General features: G+C 54.9%; 1 long non-coding RNA gene across 1 annotated transcript; it reads left to right on the top strand.

Annotated features, from left to right (window-relative positions):
• Positions 1 to 1,934: 1,934 nt before the first annotated feature.
• Positions 1,935 to 5,102, top strand: LOC136159048 (uncharacterized). Its single transcript, XR_010661388.1, has 3 exons — positions 1,935 to 2,024; positions 2,296 to 2,350; positions 4,985 to 5,102. It is a non-coding gene; the product is annotated as an uncharacterized lncRNA (long non-coding RNA).
• Positions 5,103 to 27,881: the final 22,779 nt, after the last annotated feature.

The raw sequence follows: 27,881 nt of genomic DNA, 5'->3' as shown, positions 1-27,881 counted from the left end.
TCTTCACCAGGGAGGGCGCCTGACGCTTGCTAAGACCTCAGCGCACATTCACAGACATCCTTCCCTGCGTCCCCCAGCTGCCCTGCGCCGGAGACCCCTACCGTCGTCCCCGTTCTACCTGTGAGCAGACAGACCGGGAGAGGTCCCCAGCCATCGGGCAGGGCTGAGTCTTTGGCTCTGCCTGCTGAGTGCTCGGGGGCGAGCGGCAGACCCGGGAAAGTGTTCTCTGTGGGTGAGGCCCGGGGCCTGGCCCGCTGCCACTGCCGACCACACCCCAGCCTCGCTGACGGCAGCAAAGACCCTGCTCGTCGAAGCCTGTCCTCCCGTCCCTGTGAGCGGCCTTCCCTTGGAGAAGCGCCCTCTGCCAGGCTGCAGAACGCAGCCAATTAAGGCCTCCTGGAGCAAGCAGGTGACAGGCTGTGGCAGGGCCGAGGGAGGGGCCCGCCGTCACCCTGTTCTGTCACCCAGGCTCGTGGAGGCGGCGACTTGGCGCAGGGAGAGGGTGGGGTGGGGTCTGCTCCATGCCCCAGAGTGACCAGGTGCCGCCACCGTCGGGGACCAAGGCCCCGGCCCGGCCCGTGCTCGGCAGGTACTGGGCGCTGCTCTCAGGGGCCTCGGCAGCTGCTCCCAAAGTCACCTCTTGGTGGGATCCTACCAGGGCCTCCTCCCAGCTCGCTAGGCAGATAGAGAGAGCTTCCTAAAAGCCGTCCTGCTCATACTAACTCTCCCGTGACCCCTCAGGATCTGCAGGGCTAATATCCAGAGCCCAGAGTGTTCTGACCCCAGCTGACCCTCCCTGTAACCTTCCTCACATGCATGTGACGAGTGGGTGGGAAGGTGGGTGGGCTAGTGGGTTCTGTCCCAGCAGCAGAGATTTGGCTCAGCTGCTCAGCCCCATCTGATATAATTGTTTTAAAACCGTTGTGGGGTTCCTGTGTATCAAATTATAATCCATTCCACTATTAGTAGGTAAAAGCTGCATCCACACATCTCTCAGCGCTGGGCTGAGGAACAAGGTCCCTACGATTTTCAGAAGCTCTCTAGTCTAATAGAAAAAGTCTGAGATGCCTGCTTTTAAGATTCTTAGAAGCCTTTTCATCTAGCTGAGAGCATTTCAAGCCAGTACCTTAAATATTTCTTTAAAAAAGATATTTATTTACTGGTGGCACTAGGTCTTAGTTGAGACACACAGTATCTTTGATCCCAGTTGCAGCATGTAGGATCTTTTAGTTACAGGGTGCAGGATCTAGTTCCCTGACCAGGGACCAGACTGGAGCCCTCTGCATTGGGAGTACAGAGTCTTAGCCCTTGGGCCTCCGGGGGAGTCCCCTTAAATATTTCTTAACCATAGTGTTTACCGCTGACAATGGTACTTTGAAATTTTGCTTGACCCAAGACCATGGTTTGTTGGCAATACTCTACATTCGATCTTTCACAAGGGTGATGGCTTTCCTGGAGGCTCTTGGGCTTGTTCCTGCCTGTGGCCCATCTGACCAACTCTCCAGGTGGGCGCCCTTGTGCACGAATCTCAGGGGAGGCACTCTGGGCCCAAGGCGGACATTTCAGAATAACTTCCACCATTGCAGTGACAACAGCTTCCAGCCTGCCCACTCACTGTCCATCCCTTCCCAGGGAGTCAGTGCCTCCTAGACCACCATGGCCCCCCAACGAGACTCCGTGTGGGAGTAATGAGCTCAACCCAAAGACCAGCAGGTGTATTAGGGTATTTTCCTGTCCCCTCCAGCTATAGAGTGAGCTTGGTTTATTTGTTTGGAGGGAGGGACTCAAGTTAATCTCAAAAATAAATGTCCACACAAAGGGCAGATACAGATTTTATGCATAATAGGAGAAACTGCAAACAGCCTGGGGCCTTGCAAGGGAAGATGGTTAAACAGACTGGGTCCCAGCCCTACCATGGAATACTACTCAGGAGTGAAAAGGAACACGCTGCTGCAGCCCCCAGTGACCGGATGAACATCACGTGCAGTAATGCTGAATGGAATAGACAGACCCGGGAAAGACAGGTGCAGAACTCTTATCGTGTGGGTCCATTCATGTGAAATTCTAGAATAGACAAGATGAATCCAGGGTAATTCCAGTAGATGCTAACCCTTGGGGAGGGGGAGGGGGAGGCATCAGGTGAGCAACGCTCTCTGTTTTGATAGAGATTTGGCTAATCCAACATGTCCATCTGTCAAATCTCAGCAAATGTTCACTTTAGATTCGTGCCTTCCACCGTTGGTAAATTTTGTCTGAAAAATCCCCAAATATTGACCTCTAGCTGCCACTCTGCAGGTGTGGGGGCAGTGTCCTGGTGTCTGCAGCTGGCTTTGAACTGCGTTGAAGGAAGGTGGGTTACTGGGAGAAGAGGGGGTGGAGAGCTGGACTCTCAGAAACAGAGTGGATTCCAGGCAGGCTCCTCTGGGGGGGGGCCTCTGGGGGTCCCTGGCATGACTCTTCCCACTCTTCCTTATGTTGAAAATGTTTGCAATGACACGTCAGGATGCGGGGTGTGGGGGGCGGAGAAGGAGCCCATGGTGCACCCCGCCACGCTCCCTCCCCACCCCGCCCCGCCCCTGCGAGGGCTGTTCCAGTCCATCTGCTTCCCGCAGAGCCCAAACCTAATTTATTCCCAACTTATTAACTTAGAGCCCATTAGAATCTCCCTATCGACCGGGACATGCAGCCAAGAGTCAGGCGGAGACCGGCAGGAGGGGCTGGGGAGGGAGAGGCAGACAGAGACACCCCCGGACGGAGGCTGGGTGCTGACCTGGGTCCGCCAGCTGCCGCGCTGGGCAGGGCTGGGCCTCCGCAGACGTGGAGGTACGAGGGTCTCCCCCCAGAGCACCTCCCCTCTCACCTCTTCTAATTCATACAGGGACCGGAGTCCCCTTTGAGGGCTGGGGAAGCCAGTGGGGCAGTGGGGAGGCTGGGATGAGGGAATAGAGGGTCTTATAACCGTGACCCTGCTCACAGCCACACCATACACAAGCTGGAGTCCACGCTCACAGTGACCCCAGGACACGGTGTTGTTGGTCACCTCAGGGCAGGCCCCGGAACCAGGCTTCTGACCCAGGCGGAAAGGCCCCCTGGGCTGGCTGGGACCCCCAGCCCGAGCCTTGCCGGCATCACACCCCAGGACGCAGTCCGCTCACCCTTGCCTGTGCTCTGTGTTGTCAACTTGGAGAAAATGAGACGCAACCCTCTGGGCTAAAAAGGCAACTTGAATAAGTAAAACCCCAGGATTCTCTCCGAGGAGGGCAGGGACGGCGTGTGTGGTGCTGAGCAGCCCAGGGTTTGGGGGGGTGGCACTGACAGCTAGCGCTGGGAGCCGGTCCTGGGCCAAGGTCATTGCTCAGATCCTCACAGTGAGTCTAGGAGGGGAGGGGCCCAGCTCAGGGAGGCCGGCTGCCTCGCCCAAGTCACGCCACAAGGCCAGGCTGATGGTGTCCCTCCTCAGCCACCCCTGTCTGTCCTGGGGGGGGCACGCTGCTCCCCAGAACCCCCCAGGCCCCTAGGGCTGGAGGTCAGAGGGAGACACACCAGGGGCCAGGTTTCCGGGACCGGGGCCCCGAGCCAGCAGTGTCATCTTGGGGTCTGCCCCTCAGGACACCCCAGGCCAGGCAGTGAGCGGGCATAAAGGCTCCCCGGGGCCCTGCTGGAGGCTGGCCAGGGCGGCGGCAGCTGCTGGCCAGGCTCCAGGAGCTTTTAGCTGGAAGAGCTCTTCATTACAGCCGCTGAGGACGGTGGGGGATGGGAGCCTTGGGGGACTCTGGGCTGGCTGCCGCACCCGAGCTCTGATCTCCACCTCCTGCAGCTCCGAACCTGCCCCACGAAGCTCCCACCCACCCTGGACTGTCCATCCCTTAGCCCCTCCCTTGAGGTCCCAGCCACACCCAATTTCCCGAAGCTTCCCCTCCCCCAACAACAAGGCGATTCTTTTTTGCCCAAGCTTTGGCCCACCTAGTTCCCTCCACCCCCATCCACACACACCCCTCCCCATCCCGCCAACTCCTATCCACCCACGAAGGCTCAGCACCGCTGTCCCCCGCGCACAGAACCTCCCCCGGGCTTGGGCATGTCGGGGGGTGACCCTGAGCACTCACTGGAGGTCACCAGCCCCTCATGGCCTCTGAAGGAAGGCCCAAGGACACGCCAGTATACAGATGGGGGTGAGGCCCAGGGGAGGGAAGGCGTTTGCCCAAGGTCAAACATTTGCCCAAGCTGAGAGGCCTCGAGGAGTCAGCCCGTCTCTGAGCCTCGGGGCCCGGCCTGGAGAAGGTCTGGGTCAGGAAAAGGGTCTGGGTGAACCAGCTACCACTGGGGTTGGGGACAGGACCCTGGGGCCACCAAGCTGACCCCAGAGGAAGGCAGACAGGGTGACCAGACTCCCAGATCCCCAGGTTCCTAGAGCACCCGATCGATGGTTCGCATCTGGCTCGCTTGCCGTCAACACGCCCATTTCACAGATGAGGAAACACGTGCCACAGGCTGGCCTGAGTTTTCCCAGCCAGGCTCTGGAGAGTGGCAGGAAAATGGCCCCGAATGGCCGCCGCTCCTGGCCACGCCTGGCCCACGCCCGGCCTTACCTGGGGCTTACCTGGGAGTTCACTGTGCTCCCTCTGAGGCCTCTCCCCTGTGGAGTCGGAATTTGCTCGTCAGACACGCGGCGCGAAGGAGCCTTTGTACTCTCTATTTACAAGAGGAGCCTTGTGAGCAAATTAGCAGGGTAACCAGGGAAATGTTTGGCTTCCGTGGGTGGGAGTTGGAGCCATCTGTTCCCATGTGCTGAGAAAACACCCGAGCAGTCAGTCTCTGGGGCCGCCGTGCCCAGCAGAGCCATTCAGGGTGCCCCGGGGTCCTGCGGGCTGCGTGCCCCCCAGGGTGTGCCCCCACCCTCTCGGGACCTGCCCCGGTAAAGCTGAGGGGCTCCGTCTGGCGCTGGAACTCCTGAAGGCTTCCTGCCTGTCTCCCTCCCCAGCAGGAGGAGGCTGCAAAGCCGTGAGGATGACGGAGTCGGCCTCCCCGGCACCAGACTTTGGGGTTGGATCTACCATGGCACTTATTTGTTCCCGAGCTGAAAATAGCTGCATTGTCTCCTCTGATTATAAAGATGATAATTCGCCGATCCAGAAAAGTCAACCAAGAAAGGTACACCTCTCCTTGGGTGGACGGGTTATCTGTCCAGGAGAACATCTGTCTAGACTGCTCTCTAAGCAGTGTTGGAGGGGGCGGGGTCCCTGTAAGGGGAGGCGGGGCGAGGTCATTGACTGGGATGTTTCAGAGATGGAAATAGAGATGGAGGAGCTGCAGACAGAGAGAGGGAGGGATTTACTGATACCACCCGCATCCCCGGGCAGTTTCGCTCCTTGTTAAGGTTCTCAGAGACCCTGGCCTGTGACACGGGGTGCCCCGCCCCATACCTCGTTGTTTTCCCGCTCGGGAGAGCAGAGAGGCTAGATTTGAGCCTTTGTGTGCGTGCGTGCTAAGTCGTTCAGTCATGTCCAACTCTTTGCGACCCCCTGGACTGTAGCCCACCAGGCTCCTCTGTCCAGGCAGGAATGCTGGAGTGGGTCGCCATGCCTTCCTCCAGAGGATCTTCCCCACCCAGGGATCGAACCCGTGTCTCATGTCTCCTGCACTAGCAGGCAGATTCTTTACCACTGAGCCACCTGGGAAGCCTGGGTTTGAGCCTTGCCATCAGACAAATCTGGGTTTGACTTGAGTCTTCCACCTCCCAGCTGTGGGACCTGTAAAATGGGCTGACAACAGTAGCTGTGTCACCGCAGCTAATTACATTATTAACCTGTGACGGTCGTCAAGCCTGGCACTGTGGCTGTTGACTGCGATCGGCAGAACCGACAATAAAACTCCCCAGGGCATCTTGACAGTCGGGTAACAACAGGTTGCACGAAGCTGGCGCCAGGTGAGCAGGACTCCTTGGTGAGGCTGCACTGTCCCGCCCGGGGGCGGACTTGGACATCCAGCTCGTTTCCCCGGGGTTGCTTTGTTGAGGGTAACAGCTTCGGCTTCAGGGGGCTTGTGACAGCTGACCAGTGTCCGGCGTGGTCTGGTGGTGGCAGATACCCCTCCGCCTGGGCAGTTGGAGAATATTCAGCCTGCAGGGTGGGGGGACCACGGCCAGGACAGACTCAAGCTGGGGGTCCCCCTCCCCTTGCGGTGCAGCAGGTGGGGAAAGGAGCCACTGGGGCCCTCAGAGCATGTAGGGGGTGTGGACTGGGGTGCGGGGTCTCTACCAGGGACGCACATCTGGATCTGCAGGCGTGGGTGGCATCTGGGGCCAGGCTGTCCCTCAGGCCGGGGACGAGGCTGGAGGTGGCCCTTGGGGGGCAGTGGGCACAGTCCCACGTACCCCCCACCCCCTACGTCCCCATGCACTTAGTGAGGGAACCTTCTAGATGCCACACTCCAGGTTCCCAGCGCTGTGCTGGAGGTGCTCCTGTCAGCTCTGCGAGCCGACAGTTACATTCTTAGGAAATTCTGCTCGACGGTTATTAAACTCAGCCTTTGTTAAAAATTAATTAAACAATGTTGAAGCTGAAGCTCCAATGTTTTGGCCACCTGATGCAGAGAGCTGACTCACTGGAAAAGACCCTGATGCTGGGAAAGATTGAGGGCAGCAGGAGAAGGGGGCGACAGAGGATGAGATGGTTGGATGTCATCACTGACTCAGTGAACTTGAGTTTGAGTAAACTCTGCGTAATGGTGAAGGACAGGGAAGCCTGGCATGCTGCAGTTCATGGGGTCACGAAGGGTCAGACACAAATGAGCAACTGAAGAACAAACAACAACAGCCAAGGTGATATATCCTCGGGGCTTCCCGGGGGCTCAGTGGTAAAGAATCCACCTGCCAATGTAGGAGACCCCGGAGACGTGGCTGCGATCTCTGGGTTGGGAAGGTTCCCTGGAGGAGGAAACGGCAACCCACTCAGCATTCTTGCCTGGAGAATCTCATGGACAGAGAAGCCTGGCGGGCTGCAACCCATGGGGTTGCAAAAGAGTCAGACACGACTTAGCGACTATCCAGCAACAGCAAGCTTTTGAGACCACGTCCACCGCATCTGGATGGCGGGAGCGTTCAGGTGGGCCACCGCGTTCCTCTTGCCAGCTCTTTTCCTTGACGTCATGTGGGTATCCTGAAATCGGCCAGGACGGGAGCATTGGCAGAGGCTATGAATCAGGGCTTGTCCCCCCAGAGAGCCAGTTGTTAAGGCGTCCCAGCACACCGCTGTTTCCCCCCAACACCCACCCCACGTCTAGGGTCTTACAGTCCTCTCCTCTGAGGGCCCCTCAAACACATCCCCGACTCCCGAGCCCTGGACTCCAGCCCGGGGTCCCTTCTCCATTTGTCTCCTTGGCCCCTGGCCACTGTTCTGCGCCCCCTTTCTCTTCTGCCTGTGGCGTCCCTCCCAGCGTAAAGCTGACTGTGCTGCCCACGGCTCCGGAGCCTTCTATGGCTCCCACCTGCCCTCAGGACAAACCCGAGCTCCTCAGCCAGGCTCTCAGGTCCTCGGGGCTGGCCGCCGCCAGCTCCGCCTGCCTCACTGTTCACACCCAGATTCTGCCAGGCGGGCACTGCCAAGGAGAACCTCTCCTAAGCTCCAGTCAGGGACCCCTGACCCAGGCCATCACCCTGGGTTCCCCCATCCGAGCAGTCCTGGCCCCTGATGATCAGCTGTTTGGCTGGTGTGTGGACCCTGAGACCCAGGGGCGACCCAGGGGACCCCTGCGTGCGTGTGCACGCAGCCTGCGGTGTCTGGTTTCACGCACGTGTTGTGTTTCACCCAGCTGGGGTTGGCCAGGGTCCAGGTCCAGAGGTCGGAGGTCAGCACAGTGCCAACTGCCATGCCCACATCCTGGCAGGGAGCTCCGCTCATACCCGGCCTTCCAGGTCCTTAGGAAGGTGGAGACGTTTGCCTCATGTTGCCTCTGTTTCCCCCATTTGACCCCTGCCTCAGTCTCTGCACTCTGAGGAGCAAATCTGACTCCGAATTCCAGACTCCACAATCCTTCTTTCGTGGGTTCCTAGCCCAGAATGCCTTGTCCCCGGGGAAGCCTTCCTGGGCTCACAACGCCTCTGCTGTTTGCTCTTATTATGGGCGGCAGCATCCTGAGGCCCAGGGGTGTTTGCTGCAGGGCCTCTATCCTTCAGGGGCGGGTGCCAGCTCTCAGAAGCAAGTGCTGGGGGAGGGTGGTGTTTTGTCCCTGGAAGGAGCTTATCTTGGCTGAATTCTCCCAACCCTCTCCGAGGATTAAGGAACTTAATGCACGTCCCCAGATAATGCGTTTAAGGACTTAATAGGCTTCAGGCTTTCCCAGAGAAAGCCCAGACTTGTCCTTGACTCTCTGGGTGACCTTGATCTGTGTCTGCATTCGTCCATCTATAAAGAAAGGGGTCCATGGTGGTCCGCGGGCCCTGAAATGTTGGGGGTGGGCTGGGGTTGACATAGTGCGTGTTGGTTCAGGGAGCTTCCCCGTCCCGCTGCCGCTGGTCACGCAGGAGGCCGGTCACGGACAGCACCCACTGGAGCATGGTGGTTGGGTGGGGACGGGCATACGGCTTGAGTCTGGCCCACCAGAGCCTTCCTTGGGACAGACGATAGATGTCTGCTCTGCGTTAGTTTGCTTGGGCGGCTGTGACCAAGTACCACAGTTAGGGCGGTTTAAACAATACTTACGATCTCACACTTCTGGAGGCTGAATCCAAGATCAAGGAGTCTGCAGGGTCAGTTTCCCCTGAGGCCTCTCTCCTTGGCCGCCCACGGCTGTCGTCCCCCTGGGTCCTCACCGGGTCATGCTTCCATATGTCTGTCCTAACCTCCTCCTTCTCAAAGGATCTCTCTCCTGATGGATCAGGGCCCATGTTCATGACCTCGTGTGCGTGAGTGCTTGGTTGCTTCAGTCTAGTCTGGCTCGTTGCGACCCCGTGGACTGCAGCCCGCCAGGTTCCTCTGTCCGTGGAGTTTCCCAGGCAGAGAAATTTACCAGAGCGGGTTGCCGTGTCCTCCTCCAGGGGAATCTTCCTTACCCAGGGATCGAACCCGCCTCTCCTGCAGCTCCTGCATTGCAGGCTGATTCTTTACTGCGGAGCAGCCAAAAAAATAAGAAAAAAGAAAGAGCGCGCCCTACCCTCGGCCAAACATTCGCCCCTGGGTCCTTGGGCATTTGTCTGTGGAGCCCAAGAGGGCGGAGGATTCAGACAAGGCCTCCGTCCACCCACCCACCCGTGTGGCTGACACGGGGGTCACGTCACTGCCTCGATCTCAAGGTGTCACAGGGACGCAGGCGACCCGGACACCCTCCCGTGGTTTGCAAAATTCCATTCTCAGCAGACTTGTCCTTCGCCCAGGGAGGCTCAAACCTGGGAGCTCCCAGCTCTGAGGTTTGTGGGTTGATGCCCCACCCCCACCCCGACCTAATTTTCCCTTTTTAGCCAAAGGCTGCGTGGGGTCTGACGGCTTCCAGCCTGCCCTGCGTCAGCCCCTCTCAGTTTTCTTGGGCTTTTAAAGGATGTTTAATAATTGATGGCGGTGTCTGCCTTCCGAGCCGCCGGGGGTCCAGGGATCTGCAGTTTGAGGGGAGGCGGCAGCCACCCAGGAGTGTCTCTGGGACGCTCTCTCTCCCAGCTTCGCAGCCTGTGACCTTGGGCAGGTCACGCCTTGACCCCGGCCTTGGTTGTTGCATCCGTGAGATGGTGTGCTGTCGGGGCCAGGGCAGGGGGAGTCCTGATCCTCTGAACCACCAACCAGGGCTATCTTACCATCTTACGGGCCTGAAGCTGCTCGGGTACCATCTGGAGTCCCCTCCGGGCACAGCCATGGTCCCCCCCACCTTCCCCTGCCTTCTCCCAGCAGGCCCGGCCGTCGGGTGCCCATGGGCCTTCCGTCCCCAGGTCCCCGTGCCCAGACGCCTCTGCCAGGCCTGCCCCGGGCCCTCATCTCTGCCAGCATGCTCTCCGCTCTGGGCTTGCTGGCTCCTCCTCCCATGCCTGAGCATCGCCAGACAGGTCATCTTGGAGCGGAGCCCCCAGCTTCTTTCCTGGTCGCGCCCACGCCCGTGACCTCCTGCACTGACGGCCCTGGAGGTAGGCGACCCCAGCCCGCAGCCCCGGCCTGGCTTTCTTCCGCGCTCTGCGAAGGCACGCGAGGCCACGGGCCCTGGCGTCCGGACAGCACTGCGGAGCCCTGTGCCGAGGGCGCAGATGCGAGGCCCCACACCAGGGTCATCTCTGGATCTGACTGAGCCCCATAGCAACCGTTGCCATGGGCTCCCCTGATCGAAACCGGCCAGCTTCCTGACCCCATGTTAGGTGAAAACACCCGCCCTCACCCATCTCCTGATGCCACCGTTCCAGCAGGAATTTTCTTTGTCCTGAGGCTGTAAACATTAACTACTAACCCATGAAGGGGGTTGGCTCTCCCGGGGCTGGCGGGAGGTCAGCTCACAGTGCCCTCATTGTCTCTGCTCTCAGTTCTTAATAAACTCACTCCTTTCTGAAATACTCTGGGTCTGGAGATTCTCTTCCAACCTGCGTCCAGACTGGGCTAGAGGTGACCTCCGCTTACTGGACTCGGGTTCTTCAGCTGATAAGTGGGGGCTGAGCCCTGCGTCCCGGGTCACGGCGGAGCAGGTCTGCGGGCCCCCCGAGGCCTCCCTGAGAGCTGGAGGTGGGCAGGGGGGAGCCAGCTGTGTGTTTACTCCTTTGCCCACCTTCCAGTCAGTCACAGATGCTTGGGCCGCTCTAACAGGGTAACACGGGCTGGGAGGCTTAAGCAACAGAGATTTCTATCTCACGGTTCTGGAGGCTGAAGTCCAAAGTCAGTGTGCTGGCAGCTTCTGTCCTGGGTCTGCTCTCGGTTCATAGATGATGGCTTCTCCCTGTGTCCTCATGTGGGGGAAGGGGTGAGGGGACCCTCTGGGGTCCTTTTGGGGTCCCTTTCATAAGGGCACTGATCCCATTCATGGGGCCTTCCCAGGTGGCTCAGTGGTAAAGAATCTGCCTACCAATGCAGGAGACTCAGGTTCAGTCCCTGGGTCGGGAAGATCCCCTGGAGAAGGAAATGGCAAGCCACTCCAGTATTCTTGCCTGGGAAACCCTATGGACAGAGGAGCCTGGTGGGCTACAGTCGGATACAACTGAGAGACTAAACAACAATAGCAAATCCCATTCACGAGGGCTCCACCCTCATGACCTGATGGCCGCAGAGGCCCCACCTCCTACCACCATCACACCCGGGGTTAGGGTTCCGCATGAGTCTAGGAGGATGCAGACAGTCAGTCCACACGTGGGGGCCAACCCTACACAGCTGGTGTGGGTGCTGGAGAGTCACATAGTCCCTGCAGAGAATATGACGCCTGTCCTTCGGCTGGAGGAGCCCCTAAGTGACTCTACGTCCTTCCGCCGAACCAGTCCCGTGACAGAGGGTCAGCCGTGATGCTCCAACCCCAAGCTGTGGTGACTAACTCAGCGGTGACCGGGAGACCGAAGCCCCTCTGAGCCCTGTTACGTGGACGTGGGAGAGGGCTTCCCGCCTGGGGAGATTGTTCCGTGGCATCTGTGACCACTGTACCCTGGCTCCAAGCATGAAAGGGCTGCATAGAGAGGCTGATGGATGGACAGAGCCCCAGAGGGCTGGCGACATCTCTGGAGACGCCCCGGTTACGCAAACCATGCATTCGCTCTCTTGCTCAAGACAGCTGGAACTGGGTTTCTGAAACGTGTAGCGCTAAGGGTCCCGATCAGCACAAACAGACGAGGCCTCTGCCCTTGTGGCTTTCATAGGAACAGGGAGGCAGATGAAAACAAGTGGGTCTCTCTCTTCTGTGGTGATAACTTACACTAAACACGGTGAAGGATGCTGGAGCATAATGGGATAGGGTTCCTGGACCGGCGCTCAGGGAAGACTCCTAAGGAGGTGACGCTGAAGCCAGGAAACTAGGGTCAGTGTGTGGAAGGGACAGCTCACCTCCAGCTGCATGGGGCGGGCTGGGCCAGGCTGGGGGCCCAGATCAGGACTCGGGAAGTTTCAGGGGATGTCAGCCCAGTTCACGTAATGAAACCGGGGCCAGGGCCAGGGTGAGTGGGGCTGCGCATCGCAAGCGGTTGTAATCAGGGACAGGAATGCTGGCAGCAAGGGTGGGGGTCTGTCTGTGGCCACCCACAGCTTCCGGCTCAAAGCCACCACCACCACCTCCCAAGACACCTGACCCTTCCCCGTTCCCTGGTGCCAAGTCCAGGGGAGACTCCTGGTTGGCCCAGCGCGGGTCACTGGGCTGCCGGGGGGCGGTCAGATGGTCAGACACAAGACTGGGGGAGCTGGGGGTGCACCTCAAGAAGGGATGCTTTTTCAGAATATGAGAGGGTGCATTCAGAGTGGTGGGGGTCTCATCTAGAATATTCTGCAGAGAGAGGAGAGAGCCTGAGGCTTCTTCGAGTTATAGCAGAACCCTTCCAGTCTATTCTGGTCGCTTTGATCCTTATCTGTATTGTCAACCCCACGACAACAGGGAGATGAAGGCTTTCAAGCCTCCAGTGATTTTTGTAAGCAACCACGTTTATATTTTTACCTCTCCAATGATCTCATTCTCAAGGGCTGGGGTCGGGCCTGGAAGGGTCTCAGGGGCCCGTGGTGCCCCTGGGGGGCCCCTCTGCCCAGGCTCTGACTGAGGAGACCGCCGCAGACTCTGTCGTGTGACTTCATCTCTCATTTCTGCCGCCACGGCCTCTGCCTGGCTCCCACCCCGCCCCCACCCCTCCTCCGGGCTGCAGCCCCGCGGTGTGTCCTCTGCCTCTTCAAGGACATTTGCAGGCAAACTGGAGTGTCACCTACTCGCTCAGGCTGGATTTCACTCGAACTTCAGTCTTCAGCTCGAGAGGCGAGACACACAGAGGCACGCACAACAGACACACAGACACGATCACACACACACGACACACAGACACACGTGTACATATCTCTAACACGCAGAAACATGCATGTATACGCTAACGTACACAGAGATAATGCAAAGACACACACAGACATATACATGCACACACAGACACACACTCAGATATACCAACCCTCGGAGTCACACCCAGACACAAACCCTACAAAGACACCCACACACAGACCTCAACACACACACTGTTTCACACAGACACACACACTGTCAACGGTGGGCAGGTGCCTAGCTGATAACCAGCTCTGATTTGCCGCAATTGTTAATTGCTGTGGTGTTTATGCCTCCCCGTTGGAAAAGACTCTTGAGAGTCCCTTGGACTGCAGGAGATCCAACCAGTCCATCCTAAAGGAGATTAGTCCTGGGTGTTCACTGGAAGGACTGATGCTGAAGCTGAAACTCCAATACTTTGGCCAACTCATGCGAAGAGCTGGCTCATTGGAAAAGACCCTGATGCTGGGAAAGATTGAGGACAGGAGGAGAAGGGGACGACAGAGAATGAGATGGTTGGATGGCATCACTGACTTGATGGACATGGGTTTGGGTGGACTCCAGGAGTTGGTGATGGACAGGGAGGCCTGGCGTGCTGTGGTTCATGGGGTCGCAAAGAGTCGGACACGACTGAGCGACTGAACTGAACTGAAATGCTTCCCCGTGGTTGGTGTCCAGCTGCTCCCATGATGTCACTGGACGTGGAGATGGGAGAGGGCACAAAATCAGCTCTTGAGCCGGTAGGGGCCGCTCGCTGCTGTGTACTCTAGTGACATTGATGGACCATTTCACACACACACACACACACACACACACACACACACACACTTCCACACTTCCTCTCTCCTTCCTTCCCCCTCTCTGCTGACCAGCCTCTCCACGCTGGTGTCAAGGCAGTCCTGGATCAAACCTTGGCTCTGCTGTGTGTCTTTTATCACATTTCTCAACCTCTCAGAGCCTCAGATTTCTTTTAAATGGGGAAAACCCATTTGGTACTGATGTAAGGACCCCTGGTTGCTTGTGAACGCCCTCCGTGGAGCCTAGCGCCTGGTGGACGCTCAGCAAAAACGAGGCTCAGCCTTGCGAGGAAGACAGAGCTCTCTGCAAGGTCAATATCTTCCTGGAGCCTGAGGCCCGGGTCGGTACTGACCTCAGTCCAGCTGCCACAGCCCCCAGATCACACGGGCCTGTGTCTGCCGGCTCCTTGGTGGGCTTGGGCTGCAGATCTCCACTGCTCTCGAGCAGGACTTGGGGTACATCCAGGGTAAAATCTGGGGCCCTGCCAGCCCCCTGCAGTCTTGCCCCTTCCTCACCATCCCACATGTTCTGCAGCACACCCAGCACACCAGCGATCTCTGCCTCGGGGCCTTTGCACAGCTGGCCCTCCCCCTGTCTGCCCTCCCCTTTCTGGGCCATCAAAGCCCGGTTGTCTGCTCCTGCTCAGGGGAGCTAATCCCTGACACCCGCCTGCTGGCCTCAAAGCAGGACCTGGAACGATGTTCACCTCCACACTGAGCTGGGGCTGTCTCTTCTGTGTCTGTCTTCCCATGAAGCTGCCAGCTCCAGAGCACGGAGGCTGGGCCTGACTCCGCCCCCAGAACCTGACACTCTGCTTGGCATGTGGCCGGAGATCAAGGTTCTCAGGTGGGACCCGCTGGGATCAAAGACTCAGTGATCTGAGGAGCTGCGGGCAGGCGGCTTTGGAGCTGGCACTGGGCGGGCATGGGTGGGTGGGGGGTGTGGATCCAAAAGCCCAGAACGGCTCTGAGCAGGCCGGCCACCAGCAAAGGCAGAGCCTTGTCCCTCTGTTGTCGACACCCCCAGCCAAAACGTGAGGTCACAGAGGGGTCATAGGTCGAGGGGTCAGCTGGAAGAGACTTCACTCTTGACCAGGCTCTGCTGACTGCGTCCCCAGGCTTCCAGGGGTCGCTGCCCCAGGCCTGACTCTGCTGTGAAGGCCTGAGGATGCTGCGGGGGTCTTGGCAGCCTGCCTGTCCAACGCCCAGAGCTGCACTCTGACGTCGAGTTCTGAAAGAGGTGCCAGCATCTCCAGTAGCCCCAGAGCCTTGGTTCCGGGAAGCACACGGCCATAGTGTCCAAATTGACTTGAATTCCTGCCAAACTGGCTGTAGCATTAAGGGCAGAAGCCACCAACCCACCCTCAAAGTGAATAACTTTAGCAAATTGTGACCCAAAAAAGCTCCACAAGCTGGAAGTAAAATGGTGCAGCGCCTTGGAAGATGGTGTGGTGGTTTCTTACAAAACGAAGCATTGCCTTTCGACATGATCCTGAAATCACACTCCTTGGTATTTACCCAGAGGTGTGGAAAATGTCTGTCCACATAAAAACCTGCACATGGATGATTATAGCACCTTTGTTAAAAAATGCCAAAACGTGGAAGCAACCAAGATGTCCTTCGGTAGGTGAATGGATAAACGATGGTCCATCTAGACGATGGAATATTGTTCAGGGATTAAAAAGAAATGAGCTACCAAGCCTTGAAAAGACATGGAGGAAACCAAATGCAGATCATTGAGTGAAAAAAGCCAATCTGAAAAATCTACATTCTGTATGATTCTAATTATATGACATTCTGGAAACGACAAAACTATGGGAACAGTAGAAGAGTAGTGGTTGTTAGGGTTGTGGGTGGGGGAGGGAAAAATAAGTGGGGTACTGAGGATTTTTAGGGCATTGAAACTACTCTGTAAGATACTGTAATGGTGGATGCATGTCATTATACATTTATCCGAACCCACAGAACGTACAGCACCAAGTGTGAACCGTAATGTAAGCCATGGGTTTGGGGTGACTATGACACGTCAGTGTAGGTTCGTCCATTGTAACAAAGGCACCTGCATCAGGCGGGGGCCTTGATACTGGGCGAGGCTGTGCCTCTGTCGGGGGAGGGGGTGAATGGAAAAATCTCAGTACCCTCCTCTCAATTTTGCTGTGAACCTAAAACTGCTCTAAAAAAAGTAGTCTTTTTAAAAATAATCCGCAAGCTGGTCTTTTTCCTTATCCAACTGCCGAGCAAATATTTATGGAGCAGTTCAGGCAAAGTCTCTGGTGGAGGTTTTAAGATGTGGTTCCCAACTCTGCGACACCCCTCCCATCAAGAAGCAGGTCCACGGCCCCTCAGGCTTGCGGGCCAGGGGTCATGGGGCACCGGATGCTGGTGACTTCGAGGCTGAGTCATGGAGGCTCTCTTGGCCTCCACCTGGGTCTCTGCTCTGGGCTGGATGGGGGGGGGGCGTTGCCAGCCTTGGCACCACCTGCCATCCTGGACGTCCGGCCCCGTTGAGCCCGCAGATGAAAGAGCTCCCAGGGGACATGTGATTGTCACTATATGAGGAACCCCCAGTTGAGCCCTTCCTGAGCAGAATAAAACGGTGTTTCACACTGCATGTCAGAGTTCATGTCAGTGTTAGGGGGCAACTGAGACCAGGCAGGAGCAAACATTCAGCGGGTGTGGACCCCCGCCAGGTTCCCTGGATCCTCTCAGTGACCCTGAGACAGGTGGGAGTATACCCCGTCTTACAACAGGGACCCAGGTCACAAAGAGAAAGGGGATTGGAGTCTTGATTCTGAAGCCGGAGGCCTGGCTCCTGTACTGAGTTGTCTGTCAAAGTGCTTCTCTCGATGACCGAGCCCTCAGTGGTCAGGCACTACTCTGACCCCCAGGCTGGCCAGTGTGTGGATGGGGGCACTGCCGGACACTTGGAGGTGTGGGGGGGACCCTCAGCAGCACCCCGGCAGGACGCCCCCACCATAAGCATTCAGACAATTGCTTGGACCACACGGCTTTTCTGGAGACCCAGGGCAGCAGGCCAGGCCAGCCACCGTCCCAAGGCCGTGACCTCGTCGGGTTCACCTGCCTCGTCCTGCCCTGAGCCCCTCATCCGCATCCCTCCTCACCCCAAATTCCATCCAGTAGGCGAAGCTGGCTCACATGGGCCCTTGAAAGTTGATTGTAAAATTTTTAGAAATGTTGCAAGCTGGTTGTCAAACCAACCACCTAAGAATGAAGCGATGTGAAACGTGTGATTAAACAAATGACAATAAAAGTACGATAATAAATATTTTGATAAGGCCACTAGAAGAGACAGCCTCTGGTCAGCCCGGCCAGCAGGTGACACCCTGCTTCTGCGCTGCGAGGGGTCTGCAGAGCCAAGGGGCCTTCTCCACCCTCACACGGTTTCCAGAAGCTTTCAGACAGAGATGCTGGAGCAGAAATGATTTCCTCTGAGATTTTAGATGCAAAAGAGATTTCTCACCTTCCAGAGAGGGGGTTTCAGGCCTGTGAGGTGACGCCAGCTGCCATGGCCCAGACAGGAGGCTGAGGGTCTTGGAGAGGGGCGGGCGGGCATCCGCCGCCACAGCCTCTCCTGGGAGGGCCTCCCCCCACAACACACCCCACCCGCACCGTCCCACCGCCACGATGCAGGATCCAGAAACGCCCTCCCACCTCTCAGCTCTGCGCCCAGAGGAGCTGAGAGGCACATCCTTGCACAAACACTTCACACAGGCGGGCGGATGGCTTCCTGTGAAGTGACTCTTACAGACTCTCCACGGGCCCCTGACCTCAGGAGAGGGCTCAGCCGCTCTGGGAGAGAAGTGTTTGCTGTGTGGACAGAATAGCCTGCCCAGGGGCAGGGGGCGGGGCCCGGGAGCAGGGGGCGGGGCCCAGGGCAGGGGGCGGGCCCGGGGGCCCAGGGGCGGGGCCCGGGGCCGGGGTCCAGACCCCTCTGGCCGGCTGACCTCGCCCCTGCCTCGGGGGAGTGAATAACTGGATTTCACCGCGGTAACCAACCTGCTGCCGGAGTCTGCCGCGCCCTCCAGACACCTCGCCCCGCCAGCATCCCCCGCCCCCGAGTCCTGGAGGACAGATAACTGCGCAGAGGACCGAGGACCCGCTGGGAGGGCAGGGGGCCGCAGGGGCTGGGGTCCAGTCGCCCGGCTACCTCTTCTGCCCACAGACCCCAGGAAGCAGGACCTTGTCCTGGTGGACGGGTGACCAGGGATGTCGGGACAGCAGGGCTCAGTGACCAGAGGCAGAGTCTGAGCTGGGACTCGGAGGCCGAGTTTCAGCTGCTAGGGCTGGGAGCAGATCGCCCTCTCGGGTCCGTCTCCTGGTCTGTCCTTCTCTCGCCCCGCTCCCGCCCCTCTGTCTCTCCACCATCTACGCACCAAACCCCTACATCTGGAGGGACACGTCCCCCACATCCCTCTTACCGGCCTACCTGCGAATACCTGCGCCCCCCGCCTGAGGGCGCCCGTGGCCCGGACTCGCAGGAAAACCAGTGTTCCAGAAGCTGCTGCTCCTCTGAGCGGCAGTTTGTGAATACATCTCCCACCTTCCTGGTCCTTGGGGTGGGACAGCTCAGAGGCCCCCCGGGCTGAGTTCCGTGGCCCTGAGCTCCTTCTATCTCCCAAGGAAACTCTCTGGTTCTTCCTCCGGGGCCGACACAGCCAGAGACAAGCCCCAAGTCACTCTTACAAAATGTTGGAAGAACACGGCAATGAAAACCTATAGAGCCTTCACCTCAATATACGAGTTGTTAAGAATGTCATCTTTCGCTGTTGATGTCCAGTGTTCTTTTTTCAAGCAAAAAAACTTAACAATACCAAATTTATTTCATATAGAATCATTCAATTCAGTTCAGTTCAGTCACTCAGTCGTGTCCGACTCTTTGTGACCCCATGGACTGCAGCACCCCAGACCTCCCTGTCTGTCACCAACTCCCGGAGTTTACTCAAACTCATGTCCACTGAGTTGGTGATGCCATCCAACCATCTCATCCTCTGCCATTCCCTTCTCCTCCGGGAATGGCCTTCAATCTTTCCCAGTATCAGACTCTTTCCAAATGAGTCAGTTTTTTTCAAATGAGTCAGTTCAAATGAGCCAGTTCTGGCCAAAGTATTGGAGTTTCAGCTTCAGCATCAGTCCTTCCAATGAATACTCAGGACTGATCTTTAGGATGGACTGGTTGGATCTCCTTGCAAGGAGACTCTTGCAAGGATCTCCTTGCAAGGGACTCTCAAGAGTCTTCTCCAACACCACAGTTCAAAAGCATCAATTCTTCAGCTCTCAGCTTTCTTTATGGTCCAACTCTCACACGCATGCATGACAACTGGAAAAATCATAGCTTAGACAGACCTTTGGTGGTAAAGCAATGTCTCTGTTTTTTAATACGCTATCTAGGTTGGTCATAGCTTTTCTTCCAAGGAGCAAGCGTCTTTTAATTTTGTGGCTGCAGTCACCATCTGCAGTGATTTTGGAGCCCAAAAATATAAAGTCTGTCACTGTTTCCACTGTTTCCACATCTATTTGCCATGAAGTGATGGGACTGGATGCCATGATCTTAGTTTCTGAATGTTGAGCTTTAAGCCAACTTTTTCACTCTCCTCTTTCAATTTCATCAAGAGGTTCTTTAGTTCTTCTTTCCTTTCTGCTATAAGAGTGGTATCACCTGCATATCTGAGGGTATTGATATTTCTCCCAGCTCATCCAGCCCAGCATTTCTCATGATGTACTCTGCAAGTAAGTTAAATAAGCAGGGTGACAATATACAGCCTTGACGTACTCCTTTCCCGATTTGGAACCAGTCTGTTTTTCCATGTCCTGTTCTAACTGTTGTTTCTTGACCTGCATACAGATTTCTCAGGAGGCAGGTCAGGTGGTCTGGTATTCCCACCTCTTGAAGAATTTTCCACAGTTTGTTGTGATCCACACAGTCAAAGGCTTTGGCGTAGTCAATAAAGCAGAAGTAGATGTTTTTCTGGAACTCTCTTGCTTTTTCAATGATCCAATGGATGTTGGCAATTTGATATCTGTTTCCTCTACCTTTTCTAAATCCAGTTTGAACATCTGGAATTTCATGGTTCATGTACTGTTGAAGCCTGGCTTGGAGAATTTTGAGCATTACTTTACTAGTGTGTGAGATGAGTGCAATTGTGCAGTAGTTTGAGCATTCTTTGGCATTGCCTTTCTTTGGGATTGGAATAAAAACTGACCTTTTCCAGTCCTGTGGCCACTGTTGAGTTTTTCAAGTTTGCTGGCATATTGAGTGCAGCACTTTCACACCGTCATCTTTTAGGATTTGAAATAGCTCAATTGGAATTACATCACCTCTACTAGCTTTGTTTGTAGTGATGCTTTCTAAGGCCCACTTGACTTCACATTCCACGATGTCTGGCTCTAGGTGAGTGATCACACCACCATGATTATCTGGGTTGTGAAGATCTTTTTTGTACAGTTCTTTTATGTATTCTTGCCACCTCTTCTTATTATCTTCTGCTTCTGTTAGGTCCATACTATTGTACGGCACAATGGTCATCTGAGTTAAATTCACCCATTCCAGTCCATCTTAGTTTGCTGATTCCCAAAATGCCGATGTTCACTCTTGCCATCTCCTGTTTGACCACTTCCAATTTACCTTGATTCATGGACCGAACCTTCCAGGCTCCTATGCAGTATTGTTCTTTACAGCATTGGACTTTAATTCCATCACCAGTCACATCCACAACTGGGTGATGTTTTTGCTTTGGCTCTTCATTCTTTCTGGAGTTATTTCTCCACTGATCTTCAGTAGTATATTGGGCACCTACCGACCTGGGGAGTTTATCTTTCAGTGTCCTATCTTTTTGCCTTTTCATACTGTTCATGGGGTTCTCCAGGCAAGAATACTGAAGTGGTTTGCCATTCCCTTCTCCAATGGACCACATTTTGTCAGACCTCTCCACCATGACCCGTCTGTCTTGGGTGGCCCCGTACGGCATGGCTCATAGTTTCATTGAGTTTGACAAGGCTGTGGTCCATGTGATCAGATTGGTTAGTTTCCTGTGATTGTGGTTTTCATTCTGTCTGCCCTCTGATGGAGAAGGATAAGAGGCTTACGGAAGCTTCCTGACGGGAGAAAGTGAAAGTGAAGTCGCTCAGTCGTGTCTGACTCTTTGTGACTGCATGGACTGTAGCCTACCAGTCTCCTCAGTCTATGGAATTTTCCAGGCAAGAGTACTGGAGTGGGTTGCCATTTCTTTCTCCTGATAGGAGAGACTGAGGTGGAAACTGGGTCTTGTTCTGATGGGAGGGGGGGGCTTGCTCATTAAATCTTTAATCTAATTTTTTGTTGATGGGCGGGGCTGTGTTCCCTCCCTGTTAATTACCTGGGGCCAAACTAGGGTAGAGGTAATGAAGATAATGGTGACCTCCTTCAAAAGGTCCCAAGGCCCCAGCCCTGCAGCAGGCCACCGCTGACCCACGCCTCTGCGGGAGAATCCTGGACATGCGTGGGCAAGTCTGGGTCAGCCTCTTGTGGGGTCACTGCTCCTTTCTTCTGGGTCCTGGTGCACAAGGTTCTGTTTATGCCCTCCGAGAGTCTGTTTCCCCAGTCCACTGTAAGTTCTGGCGGCTCCGTGGTGGGGTTAATGGTGACCTCCTCCAAGAGGGCTTCTGCATACCCAGGTCTGCTGCACCCAGAACCCTGCCCCTGCGGCAGGCCATGCTGACCCGTAGCTCCGCAGGAGATGCTCAGACACGGTTCTGGCTCAGTCTCTGTGGGGTCCCTGGGTCTTGGTGCGCACAAGGTTTGTTTGAGCCTTCTGAGTGTTTCTGGAGGGTATGGGGTCTGATTCTAAACGTGAATTTGCCCCTCCTACCGTCTCGTTGGGGCTTCTCCTTTGCTCCTGGACGTGGGGTATCTCCTCACAGTCGCTCCAGCGGCACGCAGCCACTACCGTCTTTCTGGGGCTTCTCTACTACCTGATAAATAATTTCTTTATGGTGAAATAAATGTTTGTCTTATTTTTGAACAGCTAGTTAGGTCATGTCATTGCATTAACATTCTTCACACATATTTAGATATACATAATACTTTGAATTTATATATTTTTCAATAAGCAAGAGGAACAGTGTTTTTTATTGACCTTTTGTTTTGTATTGGCATATAGTCAGTTAACAATGTGTGATGGTTTCAGGTGGACAGCAAAGTGATTCAGTGATACACATACATGCATCCCAGTGTTTTATTGTCGGCTGCACATGTTTCTTTGCGGCGGGGAGGGGCCCAAGGAGTGGCTTGTGGGAACTTAGTTCCCTGACCACGGATTGAACCTGGGCCATGGCAGTGACAGAGCCAAGTCCTAACCACCACTGGACTGCCAGGGAACTCCCGGGTTCACATATTTAAAGTCATCCCCAACAAGTCATTATTGCTGTTTTTATTTTTCTGTAACCACCAGTATACCTTTATATCCACCCACAGGCTTCCATGTCTTTGTTCATCATTTAAAAAAAAAACCCAACACAATAACAGGACATTTTTCCCTTTTATTATTGTTTGTTTCCTTTCCCTCTGGTAAATGTATGATTATTTACTTGCTCAACCAATATTTCCTGGACAGCTCCAGACATCGTAGCCTTTTCCCTAGAAATCCTACTCATTTCTCACCTCACGAAGTTAATCACTCAGTGTTCTATATCTTTGCCATCCTGTAGGTTACAGTCTGTTGGAATGGTTTCTGCCAGCATTCTAAGTAAGCCTGGAGGGTCTGTAGAAAAGCTTGGATCGCTAGTGATACTCTTGTAACCACATGTCTAGCTGAGCATTCTTATTGCTTTTAACACATTCTCAAGGTTTTCCAGGTAGACAGTCACATTGCAGAAAATGATAATTCTGCCTCCTCCTTTCCAGTAGTTTTTTGGATTTTTTTTCTTTTTTTGGGGGGGAGGCTTTTATTATAGTAAAATATACATCACAAAATTCCCTATTTTCAGCACTTTTAAGTGCACAGTCCTGGGGCACCTTCACATGTTGTGTAACCGCCTTCACAGCCTGTTACCAGAAACTCTGTATCACTCTGAGCGGAAACTCCGTCCACCCTGCACAGTCACCCCCTACTGGCCCACCCCTCCAGGCCCTGGCACCCACTCCAGAGGCCCTTGGACATGCAGGTGTCCCCAGTTTTCTTCAGGCCTGTGGCTGGGGCTGTCCTGCCCCTGGTCACCGGTCAGTTCTTAGGGATCTGAGTTTGAAGCAGCCTCTGTGCCCATCTCCACCACAAACAGATTCAGTGTCCAGCCCCAAGTGGGGGGGTCTCGTATCTGGGGTCCACCCCGCCCCCCAAAAGGCCCCTGTGCTGGAAACCCAATCTCAACACTTTTTTTTTTTTTTTTTAAGATTTAAAAAAAAAGTGGATCACATTTTTAAAAGCCTGTATTGAATTTGTTCTGATACAGTCTCTGGTTGGTGTTTTGATTTCTTGGCTGCAAGACAAGTGGGATCTTAAGATCCCTGAGTGGGGATCGAACCCACACCCCCTGCACTGGAAGACGAAGTCTTAACCACTGGACCACCAGGGAAGTCCCTCAGTCTCACTGCCTGGACCTTGAATTTCTCAATCTGAGAATTTCTGTCTTTCTTTGGAAGCCAGTTAATTCCGTTGTGTTTATAACCCGGAGCGGGGGTGTCTGTGTCCACCAAGTTCACTGCTGTTGCTAAAATCCTCCACCAGCCCCCGCTGCCTTCCAATTATGGAGCAGGAACAACACAGCCTGCCTCCCCCTCCTGCTCGGGACGTGAGCGGAGGCTCCTGGGGCCTCTGTTTGGACAAGTATCTATCCATATCTATCCAGCCATCAAGTCAGGCAAAACCTTTGGAGGGTTCCAGGGCTGAACAAGCACTCTGGATGTTGCCCGGGTGACAGTCACGTCTTAACTGGCCTGTTTCTTAACCAAGTTTTACATTAAGTGCTTCAGAGCATTTGTGTTGCTATTGCGAACCTCTGCTCAGAGCTGTCTGCCAGCCAAGCTCTCCCCCGGCTTATGCAAATATAAATCCCCCCCAAAAGGCAGCACCCCTACCATGTGACCGCAAGTGATAGAGACAGCAGGCTCCACGAAGCTCTGGGTTCGTCAACCATCTGGAGCCAGCGGGCCTGGAGGTCAGGATCAGGTTGGGGGCAGCCTCTCTGCTGCCCCCAGAGCCTTAACTCAGCTCCCCTGTGGCTGAGTCGGCACATCCCTTTGGACGGAGGGGAACTGTGAAGGCTTCTTGTGTTTTCAAAACATGCATGTATCACAGATGTTCAGCAAAGTATGGGGTTGGTGAAGACGTGAAAGGATCAGAATTCTCACCGGCTGCAAGTGAGAACTGGTGCAACTCTGGGGCTGCCTCCCAGGATGGGGGGTTACCCTTCCTTCCTGCAGGTTCCTGCTGGTCAAGGGAGTTGCATTTCCCTCCCTTGCGTGTGTGTGTGCTAAGTCGCTTCAGTCATGTCTGACTCTTTGCAACCCCATGGACTGTAGCCCACCAGGCTTCCCTGTCCATGGGATTTTCCAGGCAAGAATATTGGAATCAGTGGCCATTACCTTCTCCAGGGGATCTTCCCCACCCAGGGATTGAACCTGAGTCTCCTGCATTGCAGGCAGATTCTTTACTGTCTGAGCCACGAGGGAAGCCCCAAACTGGTAGCTGACTATATAGCCTAATTATCAACCAGATTTTTATAATTTCTTTTTTTTTATTATTTTATTTTTTTTATTAGTTGGAGGCTAATTACTTCACAACATTTCAGTGGTTATAATTTCAAATATCAGTTCAGTTCAGTTGCTCAGTCGTCTCTGGCTCTTTGTGACCCCATGGACTGCAGCACGCCAGACTTCCCTTTCCATTACCAACTCCCGGAGTTTGCTCAAACTCATGTCCATCAAGGTGGTGATGCCATCCAATCATCTCATCCACTGTCGTCCCCTTCTTCTCCCGCCTTCAAACTTTCCCAGCATCAGGATATTTTCCAATGAGTCAGTTCTTCATACATATATTCACACTTTATTTGAATTTCATGCAAATTTCAAATATATTCACACTTTATTTGAAAAAGAGCTCCGCAACTGCGCAATGACAGAACTCTGCATACTGCCCTCTCAGGTGAGCGGAGTGGGCGGAGGAGGGGGCTGCAAGGCTCAGGGAACCCTAACAGCTGGGATTGGAGCCCCAAGCTCAGTAGACAACGAGCTATGTTTCTCCTTCCCAGGTCGCTGCCAAGGACCTGGAGGAGAGGATTGTGGAGGCAGGTCCCCTTGCAAAGCACAGCCAGTGGGGACCCGCGCATATCAGCATCACCCCTTTTACTTCCTCCTCCTCCCCCTTGGAGAGGTCACGGCCTCCAGATCCCCGCTCCCTTGCTGGACCCAGGTGGTGACCATGCCACCCTGCCCTGGCACTTCCTCCCGGGAGGCCATACCATGAGCAAGGAAGAGCCCATGTGAGCAGGTGGCCAGCACCACAGGGCTGTTTGACAGCCGCCCGTACCGTTACTCCCCGTTACTGTGGGGACCTTGGTGACGGCAGGGGCAGGGACCTGCCGAGGGCTTCTTGTTTATAAAGTTCACTTGCTCTGGGAGGGAGGATACATGTGTATACTTGTGGCTGATTCACGTTGTTGTATGGCAGAAACCAACACATTATAAAGCAATTGTGTGTGTGTGTGCGCGCGCTCAGTCATGTCTGACTCTCTGCGACCCCATGGACTCCTCTGGACTCCCACCAGGCTCCTTTGTCCACGGAAATTCTCCAGGCAAGAATACTGGAGTGGGTTGCCGTTTCCATCTCCAGGGGATCTTCCTGGCCCAGGAATTGAACCCGCATCTCTTGCCTCCCCTGTACTGGCAGGCAGATTCTTTACCACTGCGCCACCTGGGAAGCAATTATCCTCAGTTAAAAACAATAAAGTTCACTTGAGGATTTTAGCTGTCTCTGAAGAGCTGGTTTGAACAGGGCATTCAAGGGCGTCATCTCAAAAGTCGGTGGTTGGAGTTTACAACGCCGTCTGCTTACAACGTGTATGGCCGTGTCACTGATGCCGGGTGCCCCGGTCCCCACAAGCCCGGCTCCCTGGCAGGCACGTGCAGCCAGCGGCGTGGGGGAAGGGGGTTCCTTATCCAAGAAGGAAAGTGGGGGTGCCACCCCGCACCACCCTCCTCCCCGTCTCCCGCCTGTATCCTCCCTGGAGAAAAGGTGTCTGGTTGATCTAAAGGATCTCAGGAATCTCTGCGTTTAGCCTCAAAAAAAAAAAAAAAAAAAAAAAAAATTTAATACAGTAGGGGGAAAAAAAATCACAAAGGCTGTCCCTTCAACAGGAACCAAGATCAGCACATGGGAAGAGTCACAGACTCACCCAGCAAGTAACAGCTGCCCCAGTGTCCCTCTGAGAGGACAGCGGCCACTGTTCTATAGTTGGCAGAGACGGGGGGCGCCTCCAAGATCTCAGGCTGGGATGCGACTCCAACAGCCACGCCGGCCGGCCTCTGTCTCCCCAGCTGGGGTCACTGGTGGCTTATTCAGAGGCGGCTTTGATATCAAAGGAATGGCTTGTTCAGCCCAGAGGTAAGAGTTTGTGAAGAGCAACCCCATGACAAGAGGATGAGCGCGTGAAGGCAGCCGCCAGACCAGCCCTTCTCAGCAGAACACGCCTGCGAGCCGCCTCCGCCCCGCCACGCGCAGGCCAACCACCGCTGCCCGCAGCGTCACTCTGCTGCCTCGGGGGCCCCAGGGGCACAGACCTGCTTAATGCCACCCCCATCTCTCAGATGAGGCCGAGACTTCCAGCAGAAAGGAGCACAGAACTCATTCCACAAAGGACAGAAATCGGTCCTGCAGGAGCGGTTTCTGAGTTTAGTCGGGTTGCAGGCTTCCGATACTCTGTTGTAATATTCTAGGTAGAGTCACAGGGCACTCAAATATGGTACAAATGAGATGTGTGGCAGACAATGAATCAATAGGAGAAAAAAAGAGAACTGCACAGGTTCTACTTTCTTAACATAGTTATAAAATGCTGCCAGCCAGGGCTTTCCAGTCCAGCTTGGTTTGGTATGGAATGTAATCAGTACGCACACCTGTGGCTTAGACACGTACAGTCTCACACACACACAGAAACACACACAAACTCACACACACAAGTTCACACCCCACAGACATTGGCTGTGCCCACAATAGTCTCACCGATAAAGAAAATATAAGAAGGAATAATTCAATTACATCTCAGTAAAGAAGCAAAATACAGGGGTGAGGAATCACAACAGTCTCTTTAAAACTTAGCTTCAAAAAGGTTTAATTCTCCTAAATTAAAGACTTCTCTGGTCAGATACCTTAGAGAAGGTTGAGGGCCGGTCAGGCTTCAACATCCAATTGTTTTTTGTGCTTCACAAAATCAACAAAGTGAAAAGGCAGAACACGGGCCAAGGGTTTTGACCTGGGTGTGAACTAAAACACACAAAAGTGAAATCTCCTTGGCGATTAGCGATCATTATATATTTTCAGTAAGAAATAAGTTAGTCACAGAGAGAATCCTGTATAAAGGGCCTCCCTGTCCCGCCACCGTCAGGATGCCAACGGCTTTCATGCACTGCTTTCACGTTTCTGACACCATCAACCCCAGCCCGAGTTTGCAACCCGCCCACCTTGAGTTTAAGGGTGATTAAGTACACTTGTAAAATAATGTATTTGGGTTTTCAGCTGTGCTACCTACAGTGTCAGATTTAAAACCAGACAGCCCATCATTCCTGCATGCAGAAGAGGGGCTACAGAGATTCCGGGGGTGGGGGCGGGAAGAGGGGACACACACCAGCCCTGAGCCCGGGCCGTGGGCAGCCCTGAACTTGCGCCGCACGGCCGGCCTGCCGGCGGGACCTGGCCAGCGAGACGGCCCCGTGGATGGCCGTCTGTTTCCCTTGGCTGAGCAGGGACTGGAGCATGTGCAATCTTGTCTCCATGCAGTCCCTGCTGGCCGTGGGGGAGGCAGAAACTCTGCTCTCCTCTCCAGATGGACCTGAGAACGGGCCAATCTTGCCGCTCCGTCCTGGGCCCGGAGCCCCCGCAGAGGGCAGGGCTGGGAGCTCCAGGTGGGACCAGGAAGGCAGGAGTT

This window comes from Muntiacus reevesi, chromosome 2, assembly GCF_963930625.1.
Source record: "Muntiacus reevesi chromosome 2, mMunRee1.1, whole genome shotgun sequence".
In the NCBI taxonomy this organism is placed as follows: Eukaryota; Metazoa; Chordata; class Mammalia; order Artiodactyla; family Cervidae; genus Muntiacus; species Muntiacus reevesi.
The sequence above is the reverse complement of the archived record's forward strand: the minus strand, read 5'-3'. Positions and strand labels throughout refer to the sequence as shown.